The sequence below is a fragment of the Microtus ochrogaster genome, chromosome 16 (genome assembly GCF_000317375.1).
Source record: "Microtus ochrogaster isolate Prairie Vole_2 chromosome 16, MicOch1.0, whole genome shotgun sequence".
Classification (NCBI taxonomy): domain Eukaryota; kingdom Metazoa; phylum Chordata; class Mammalia; order Rodentia; family Cricetidae; genus Microtus; species Microtus ochrogaster.
In genome coordinates this window covers 19,887,620-19,898,120 of record NC_022018.1, presented here as the reverse complement: position 1 = coordinate 19,898,120, position 10,501 = coordinate 19,887,620, and the positions used below count along the sequence as shown (strand labels likewise).

The 10,501-nt window shown below is 38.4% G+C and overlaps 1 protein-coding gene and 1 pseudogene across 1 annotated transcript in view; both read left to right on the top strand.

Moving 5' to 3' along the window:
- The window catches only part of Mkx (mohawk homeobox), a 132,140-nt gene that overhangs the window by 87,551 nt on the left and 34,088 nt on the right, over positions 1-10,501 (top strand). The gene's annotated exons all lie outside the window — the stretch shown is intronic.
- LOC101990815 lies at positions 8,314-8,784 on the top strand (annotated as a pseudogene).

Below are 10,501 nucleotides of genomic sequence, written 5' to 3'. Positions count from 1 at the left end.
AAGATTACTTAAGAAACTAGAATTCCATCTTTCCACACCACAGCAGACATAACACACTCCCACATGGATGGCAAAGTAAAGACACTAAATGTGCTTCCCTTTTTAATGTTTATCTCATTAGTGTACACATATGCACACTCATAGGTGTGCCAGTGTCTATAGGTATCAGATCTGCCAAATCTTCTTTGACCTGGAGATACAGGTAGTAGTGAGTTGCCCAATACAAGACTGGTAAATGCTGTTAACCACTGGAAGCATCCCTCCAGCTCCTAAGTATACTTTATAAATTCTGCCTTGAGAAGCCTGACAAATGAAAACACTGAGATCTATGCACGGATAAGCCACTGGGAAAGAGCAGGGAGGCCGGCGATGCACAGTATATTTTTATGAGCTAAATAAAGAAGTTGGTTTCACTGTGACATTTTCACACATGCATATGACATACTTTGATCATCTTCAACCTTCCTTTGTCACCCATTTCCCATATCCCTCTTGCATCTCTAATAGTCTACCATCAAACCGACTCCTCTGAGTACTGCAGGATACTAAAGCAGCAGGGTTCATTGTTTCTTTACCATGGACTTACCGGAGCTGGAGCAAAACATCCACATTTTCATGGAGGTGGGTGCTAACACATACAGTGAATTTTAACTGCTATAATAAATTTGATGTATTGCTTTTTGCAAGTTTCATTATAAGTCCTTAATAAAATAGCACATTTTAGAAACAATAAAAAATGTTATATTCTGTAAGTCTTTGAAGTATGGAAGATTATCTATCTGAAATATCTAAAAAACCTAACCAACATGACTTCAAGTTTGACTATAATAGCTGTATAAACATAATACCTTAAACAAGAGCAAATATTTATACATTGTAACAAATTGATCTTAAATTTATATCAATAGATCCATATCCTTGGATGTGCCTAGCAGCCAGGGGTTGCACGCCCACCCCTCACATGAGCATGAGTCACAAGTTCTCGGTTCACCTCTACCACCTTGATGCCCAGGACCACATTCTGGTACCACAGCAGCTTTTCAATACATTGTCGTTTCTTAAGTGAGTTTTATTTGCCTCTCACTAAATTCAGAGTACTTAGGACACTTTGAGACTTGCAGATAAATCCCAGCCAGCTGGGGAAAGGGTGGAGGAGGGTTAATATGTGAATTACATTGGTGATTTCCCGAAAATTAGTCACCAACACACAAAATACTCACTAAGACTTTTTGCTGCTGCTGTTCCTTGTGCCAATGCAGACCCATAATCCCAGGACTTGGGAGGGGGAAATAGAAGTGCCAAGTGTGATGCTTGTCTAGACTACAGGTGACCCTGTCTCAAAAAACCAAAGCAGTGTTTGTCCATGCCCTCTTATGAAAGGGGAAGGAGTAAGTGGGAGACAAGCAGGTAAGATAATGATACAAGTCAAAGATGGGGAGACTGAACCATATACTTTGAAGTGGCTTAGAAATGACCTAGACCAGGGCAGGCCTCAGACAGTCAACCCCATGAGAGCAGGAGCTTATCCAGACCAGAGGACTGGGTCAGTAACCAAGGCCAGAGCAGGACCGAGGCAGTTAGCTCCACAAGAGCTAGACTGAACTAGCTACCTAGAGCAGAGCGGAACTGAGAAAGGAGGTCCGTGGGAGCAAGAGTGGATCCAGTCCAAGGACATTTGCAGACTGGGACTGAGCCAGCAACCTGGACCAGAGCAGACCTGAGACAGTCATCTCCAGAGGGACAGGTACAATGGAGCAACCACTGAGTGAGTGGTCCAGAGATGAACACCATAGCTGGTAGAATGTGAATCTGGGACCTTAAAGGGAGTAGACCTAAACCAGGACCCCTGTGGGTGTGGACATGAGTGTAGGACTTCCAAGGAACTAAGCCTGAGCCAGGACCTCTGTGGGTTTGGGGGTGAATCTGGGACTTCCAAGGGAGTAGACAGGAACCAGAGATCTCTGCAAGTCCAGGTGTGAGTTTGGACCTCAGAGGAAGTAGGCCTAAGCCAGGTCGTAAGCAGGTCTGGGCATACACAAGCCTGGGAACTCCAAGGAAGTGGATTAGATCCAGAGATCTTTGCAGGACCAACCCCAAGCCAGGGATCTGTGCAGGAATGGATCCAGACCAAGGACATTTACAGAAACAGGTCTGAGCCAACAACCTAGACTAGAGCAGGCCTGAGACAGCAAATTACAAAGGGGTGGTACAAACCCTAAAAGTGCTGAGCACCCTCCAGAAACACAGAGTGACCAATGAGGTAACTAGAACTGTGGCACTGACTGTACCACAAGAAACAACCATCTGAGCCTTGGATTCATTGGCATCTAGAAGATTAATGACCAGAATCACACATAGCCCCAAGCACACCAATTAGAGGAAAAGATGAGTAGAAAAGGTAAGAAAACACACAACACCACAAGGAGCAATGCAACACTAGTAAAATCTAAAGACCCTACACCAACAAGGCTTGAACAACCAAATGTAGATGAAAGAAAATGACCTAAAAATAACTTCAAGAGGATGTTTGAAACTCTTAAAGAGGTAATGAGAAATTCCCTCAAAGAAATGGAGGAAAAGACCAACAAAAAGAGTATGGAATATATACATATTAGAGTACTACTCAGCAGTAAAAAACAAGGACTTTGTGAATTTTGCATGCAAATGGATGGAAATAGAAAACACTATCCTGAGTGAGGTAAGCCAGACCCAAAAAGAGTAACATGGGGTGTACTCACTCATATTTGGTTTCTCGCCATAAATAAAGGACATTGAGTCTATAATTAGTGATCCTAGAGAAGCTAAATAAGGAGAACCCAAAGAAAAACATATAGGCATCCTCCTGAATATTAACCTTCATCAGGCAATGAAAGGAGAAAGAGACAGAGACCCACATTGGAGCACCGGACAGAAATCTCAAGGTCCAAATCAGGAGCAGAAGGAGAGAGAGCATGAGCAAGGAACTCAGGACCGCGAGGGGTGCACCCACACACTGAGACAATGGGGATGTTCTATCGGGAACTCACCAAGGCCAGCTGGCCTGGGTCTGAAAAAGCCTGGGATAAAACCAGACTCACTAAACATAGCGGACAATGAGGACTACTGAGAACTCAAGAACAATGGCAATGGGTTTTTGATCCTACTGCACGTACTGGCTTTGTGGGAGCCTAGGCAGTTTGGATGTTCACCTTACTAGACCTGGATGGAGGTGGGTGGTCCTTGGACTTCCCACAGGGCAGGGAACCCTGCTTGCTCTTTGGGCTGATGAAGGAGGGGGACTTAATTGGGGGAGGGAGAGGGAAATGGGAGGCAGTGGAGGGAAAGAGACAGAAATCTTTAATAAATAAAAAACAAACAAACAAAAATTAGAAGACATCAATAAATCCCTTAAAGAAAACCAAGACAAAGCAATCAAATATTTGAAAGAAACTATTCAAGACTTGAAAGCTGAAATAGGGACAATGAAGAAAACAGAGCCAAAGAATTATAGAAACAGAAATCATGAGAAGACTATCAGGAACCACAAATGCAAGCATAAACAGCAGAATACAAAAGATGGAAGAGAGAATCTCAAGCATAGAAGACAATAGAGAAAATAGACTCATCAGTCAAAGAAAGCATTAAATCTAACAAAAGCTTAACCCAAAATATCCTGGAAATATAAGATACCATAAAAAGATCAAACCTAAGAATAATGTCTTTGAAGAAAGTGAAGGAGTTCAACTTAAAAGCACAAAAAAAAAATTTAACAAAATCATAGAAGGAAACTTCCCCAAATTAAAGAAAGATAGTCCTATGAAGATACAAAACACTTACAGAACACCAAACAGACTGGGTCAAAAACAAAGTTCCATCACCACATAATAATCAAAACACTAAACATACAGAATAAAGAAAGAATATTAAGAGCTGAAAAGGAAGAAGGCTAAGTAGCATAAAGGCAGACCTATTAGAATTACACCTGACTTCTCATTAGAGACAATGAAAGCCAAAAGGTCGTGGTCAAGTGTTATGCAGACATTTAGAGCCCACAAATGCCAGTCCAGACAACTATACCCAGGAAAACTTTTAATCACCATGGAAGAACAAAACAAGATATTCTATGACAAAACCAGATTTAACCAATTCCTAGCCACAAACCCAGCCCTACACAAAATATTAGAAGAAAAACTCCAACCCAAGGAACTTGGCTACATCAACACAAACACAGGCAATTGAGGGCCTCATAGTAGCAAATCCCAAAGAAGGGAAAATGCACAAATTGACATCACCAAAAATGAAAACTAAACTAACAGGAGATAGTAATCACTGGTCATTAATATCCCTTAATATAAATGGACTCAACTCACCTATAAAAAGACACAGGCTAACAGATGGAATATGAAAACAGAATATATCCTTCTTCTGCATACAAGAAATACACCTCAACCTTAAAGACAGACATTGCCTCAGAGTAAACTGTTGGGAAAAATTTTCCAATCAAACGGACCTAAGAAACAGGTGCTGTAGCTATTCTAATATCTAAGAAAATAGACTTCAAACTAAAATCAATCAAAAGAGGCAAAAAGGACATTTCATAATAATCACAGGAAAAATCCATTAAGAGGGAATAGCAATCTGAACATCTATGCCCAAAATACAAGGACAATCTCATATATAAAAGAAACACTTCTGAAGCTTAAATCATACATTAAACCCCACACACTAATAGTGGGATACTTCAACACTCCTCTCTCACCATTGGACAGGTCAGTCAGACAAAAAATGAACAGAGAAATAAGAGAACTAACAGATTTTATCACTCAAATGGACTTAACAGACATCTATAGAATATTCCATCAAAATAGAAAAGGATATACCTTCTTCTCAGCACTTCATGGAACTTTCTCAAAACTTTACCACATACTTGGTAACAAAACAAACCTCAAAAAAAGCAAAAAATTGGAATAACCCCATGTATCTTATCAGATAACCATGCTTTCAAACTAGAATTCAACAGCAATACTAATTTCAGAAAGTCCACAAACACATGGAAATTAAACAATCCACACCTGAATCGTCAGTGGATCAAAGAAGAAATAAAGGGAGAAATTAGATACTTTCTAAAATTCAATGAAAATGACCACACAATATACCCAAATTTATGGGACACAATGAAAGCACTGTTAAGAGAAAAGTTCATAGCATTAAATGGCTACATAATGAAGCTGGAAAAATCCCACACTAGCGAGTTAACAGAACATTTGAAAACTTTAGAACAAAAAGAAGCAAACTCACCCAAGAGAATTAGATGGTGGGAAATAATTAAATTGAGAGATGAAATCAACAAAATAGAAGCAAAGAAAACAATGCAAAGAATCAATGACAAAGAGTTGGTTCTTCAAGAAAGTCAACAAAATAGACAAATCTTTATCCAAACTAACCAAAAGGCAGAGATAGACTATCCAAATTAACAAAATCAGAAATGAAAAGAAGACATAACAACAGACATAGAGGAAATACAGAAATTATCAAGTCATATTTCAAAAGCCTGTACTCCACAAAATTGGAAAACATAAAGGAAACAGACAACTTTCTGGATAAATATCACTTACCAAAATTAAATCAAGATAAGATAAGCATGTTAAGCAGACCTATAAGTGCTGAAGAAATAGAAACAGCCATCAAAAGTCTTCCAACAACAACAACAACAAAAGCCCAGGGCCAGATGGTTTTAGCTCAGAATTCTACAAGATTTTCAAAGAAGAACTAATACCAATACTCTTCAAATTGTTCCACACAATAGGAACAGAATGAACTTTGCAAAACTCTTTTATGAGGCTACAATTACCCTGATACCCAAACCACATAAAGACATTACTATGAAAGAGAATTACAGACCTGTCTCACTCATGAACATTGATGCAAAAATTCTTAATAAAATACTGGCACTTCAAATCCAAGAACACATCATAACTATCATCCACTATGATCAAGTCAGCTTCATCTTAGAGATAGAGGGATGAATCAACATATAAAAATCTGTCAATGTAATCCACCATATGAACAAACTAAAAAATAAGATCCACATGATTATCTCATTAAATAAAGAAAAAGCTTTCAACAAAATACAACATCCCTTTATGATAAAAGTCTTGGAGAAAGCAGGGATACAAGGAACATACCTAAACATAATAAAGGCAATATACAGCAAGCCAACAGCCAATCCAAACTAAATGAAGAGAAACTCACAGTGATCACACTGAAATCAGGAACAAGATTCACTCTCTCCATATCTATTCAATAGAGTTCTTGAGGTCCTAGCTAGAGTAATAAGATACCAAAAGGAGATTAAGGGGATACAAATTGGAAAAGAAGAAGTCAACCTCTCACTGTTTGCTGATGATATGATAGTTTACATGAGTGATCCCAAAAATTCTACCAGGGAACTTCTAACACTCATAAACACTTTTGGTAATGTAGCAGGATACAAGATTAACTCAAAAAAATCAGTAGCCCTTTTATACATGAATGATAAAAAGGCGAAAAAGAAATCAGAGAAGCCTCACCCTTCACAACAGCCACAAATAGCATAAAATATCTCAGAGTAACTCTAACCAAACAAGTGGAAGACTTGTATGACAAGAACTTTACATCTTTGAAAAAAGAAATTGAAGAAGACACCAGAAAGTGGAAAGATCACCCATGCTCTTGAGTAGGCAGAATTAACATAGTAAAAATGGCAATCTTACCAAAAGCAATCTACAGATTCAATGCAATGCCCATCAAACTCCCAGCAAAATTCTTCACAGACCTGAAAAGAACAGTACTCAATTTCATATAGAAAAGCAGAAGAAAAAAAAAACAGGATAGCCAAAACAATCCTGTACAATAAAAGAACTGGAGGCATCACAATCCTGGACTTCAAACTCTATGACAGAGCTACAGGACTGAAAACAGCCTGATATTAGCATAAAAAATAGACAGGAGGACCAATGGAACTAAATCAAAGACCCAAATATTAATTCACACACCTTCGAATACCTGATTTTTGACAAAGAAGCAAAAAATATCAAATGGAAAAACTAAAGCAAATGGTGCTAGCATAACTGGATAACTGCATGTAGAAAAATGAAAATAGATCCATATCTATCACCATGCACAAAACTCAAGACCAAATGGATCAAAGACCTCAACAACACTGAACCTCATAGAAGAGAAAGTGGTAAGTACACTTGAATGCATTGGCACAGGAGACCACTTCCTAAATATAACCCCAGGAGCACAGACACTGAGAAAAACAATATGAGACCTGCTGAAACTGAAAAGTTTCTGTAAAGCAAAGGACATGATCAACAAGACAAAACAACAGCCTACAGAATGGGAAAAGTTCTTCACTAACCCCACATCAGACAGAGGTCTGATCTCCAAAATATACAAAGAACTCAAGAAATTGGTCATCAGAAGAACAAATAATCCAATTTTAAAAAAGGAGTACAGACCTAAAAAGAGAACTCTCAAAAGAGGAATCTAAAATGCCTGAAAGACACTTAAGGAAATGCTCGACTTCCTTAGCCATCAGAGAAATGCAAATCAAAACAACTCTGAGATTCCATCTTATACCTTTAAGAATGGCCAAGATCAAAAACATTGATGACAACTTATGCTGGAGAGGTTGTGGAGTAAAGGGAATACTCCTGCATTGCTGGTGGGAATGCAAGCTGTTAGAGTCCCTTTGGATGTTAGTATGGTAATTTCTCAGAAAATTAAGAAACAACCTTCCTCAAGACCCAGCAATACCACTTTGGGGTATATATCCAAAGGATACTCAATTGTGCCACAAGTACATGTGCTCACCTATGTTCAGAGCAGCTTTGTTTGTCATAGCCAGAACTTGAATACAACCTAAATGCCCTTCAACCAAAGAATGGATAAGGAAAATGTGGTACATTTACATAGTGGAGTACTACACAGAAGAAAAAAAATAACCACATCTTTAATGTTGCCAGCAAATGGGTGGAGTTAGAAAACATCATTTTTGAGTGGTGTAACCCAGAACCAGACAGACAATTATCACATGTGCTCACTCATAAGTGTTTTTTAAACATAAAGCAAAGAAAATCTGCCTATAAATCACAATCCCAGAGAACCAAGACAACAATGAGGACCCTAAGAGAGAGACATACATAGATCTAATATACATGGGAAGTAGAAAAAGACAAGATCTCCTGAGAGCATGTGGACCTTGGGAGAGGGTTGAAGGGGAGGGAGAGGCAAGGAGGGGAGCAAATAAAATGTAGAGTTCAAAAAAATCAATAAAAGCTTTTCGTCAAGATGGCGCCGAAAGCAAAGAAGGAAGCTCCTGCCCCTCCCAAAGCTGAAGCTAATGCGAAGGCCTTGAAAGCCAAGAAGGCAGTGCTGAAAGGCATCCACAGCCACAAAAAGAAGAAGATCCGCACATCGCCCACCTTTCGGCGTCCCAAGACCCTGCAGCTACGAAGACAGCCTAAATACCCCCGGAAGAGGGCTCCCAGGAGAAACAAGCTTGACCACTATGCCATCATCAAATTCCCCCTGACCACCAAGTCAGCCATGAAAAAGATAGAAGACAACAACACACTTGTGTTCATTGTGGACGTCAAGACCAACAAGCACCAGATCAAACAGGCTGTAAGGAAACTCTATGACATTGATGTGGCCAAAGTCAACACCCTCATAAGGCTTGACGGAGAGAAGAAGGCGTATGTTCGGTTGGCTCCTGATTATGATGCTCTGAATGTTGCCAAAAAGATTGGAATCATCTAAACTGAGCCCAAACGGCTAATTCTAAATATACACTTTTTCACCATAAAAAAAAATCAATAAAAATTATGTCGATAGAACAACAACAATATCAATGCAAAGTATTCATGTATTGTATCTCCCTTGTTTTATTTTATAATTAACTTTGACCATTAATCATTTATAACCAACACTTTTAAAATGAAAATATTTATAAACAATCATTGAGGGAATTTGGGCATAGTTTTCTCCAAACTGCTTCTTACTGCTTGTTGGGTGATATATTTTTAGTGTTCACAGAGACCTTTGTCTTATTCCATCAAACCATGTTAGCCTGCAAGAAATCCACAGGTTCTCATCTTCTGTGGGAACAAAAGCAGAACCTCTTTTCCAAAGTAATATCCTTAGACTCAAGTTTTGAAATTAAGATACCTTTAAAATATATATGTTGGTTTAACATAGCAGTGCCTAGAATCAAGTATGTCTCTACAGTTAAAAAAATTAAAGAAAACACATAGCATACATATTTCAGACTCTCTGTGTATATTCCATCTTTACATGGCTTCTTTACTCTATTTCATTTTATTATTTAATACCTTTACTCCTTTAATCTATGACTGCCTATACTCTTTTATATTACTTTTACTGTCTCTTTAAAGGCTTTGTTTTATTTTTCTATACTCATTTTTCTCTCTTTCCCCAAGCCTACATACATTTTTTAAATGTACTATGACATATTCAGAGATTTATTTCTGTCTGAATCTGAAGATGGATGGTATAAAGTAATCCCACACTAGCTCAGAATTGAGTATAATAAAGGGTCATTTATTTAGGGATAGAATCACAGATCACAGTCCTCTGAACAAATTGGGAACAGGAACCCAATCCAGCAGTTGAGAGAGAAAGCACACAAGCTTTATGGCTGCATTTATAATATAAACAAACACATCCAAGTGGGTTGCTATCTTAAAGCCTATTGGCTGAAAGAGTTTCCACAGCACCTCCCCCTTTTGTCAAAATAAGAGAGTTCTAAGCCTAATACAAAGCTATGTACAAGAAGAACAAATATCAAGCTTAAAAATTAGATTGTAACCAGCATAAACAATATCAAACAAGAAACAAATGCTAAATGTTTCAATAATTATTCTATCTGAAGAAGCTATTAGAAATAGCTTGGCCAAGTAATGAGAGGAAAGTAATACAACTGCCTAGTCTTCATCCCCATAGAAGACCTAAGAAGGAAAATAATACTACTTGAGTAAACAGGAAGTGCAATCAAGGAACTTCCAAAATGTGCAATAAATGACAGATACAACTGGCCACCTGGGCTATCGCCCAAAGTCTCATTTGTAACATTGGAGCAACCAGCTAGAGTAACTGACAGAGCATTTTCAGAGGCATAAAAAAATTTCAAAACCATTTTACCCTGTCTTGGTAAGGTTTGACAGTCTTTTTCCTTTTTCATTTAAACAATGCCTGGCCCATTAGTTCTAGTCTCTTATTGGCTAACTCTCACAACTTGATTAACCCATTTCCATTAATGTGTATCACCACCTAACTATGGTTTACTGGCATGAGTCTAACCAGCATCTGTCTCTGGCAGGAGAATCATGGCGTCTGCCACACTTCTCTTCTTCCCAGCATTCTGTTCTGTCTACTCTGCCCACTTAAGGGCTGCCCTATCAAAAGGCCAAGGCAGTCTCTTTATTCAACCAATGAAAGCAATACAAATACAGAATGA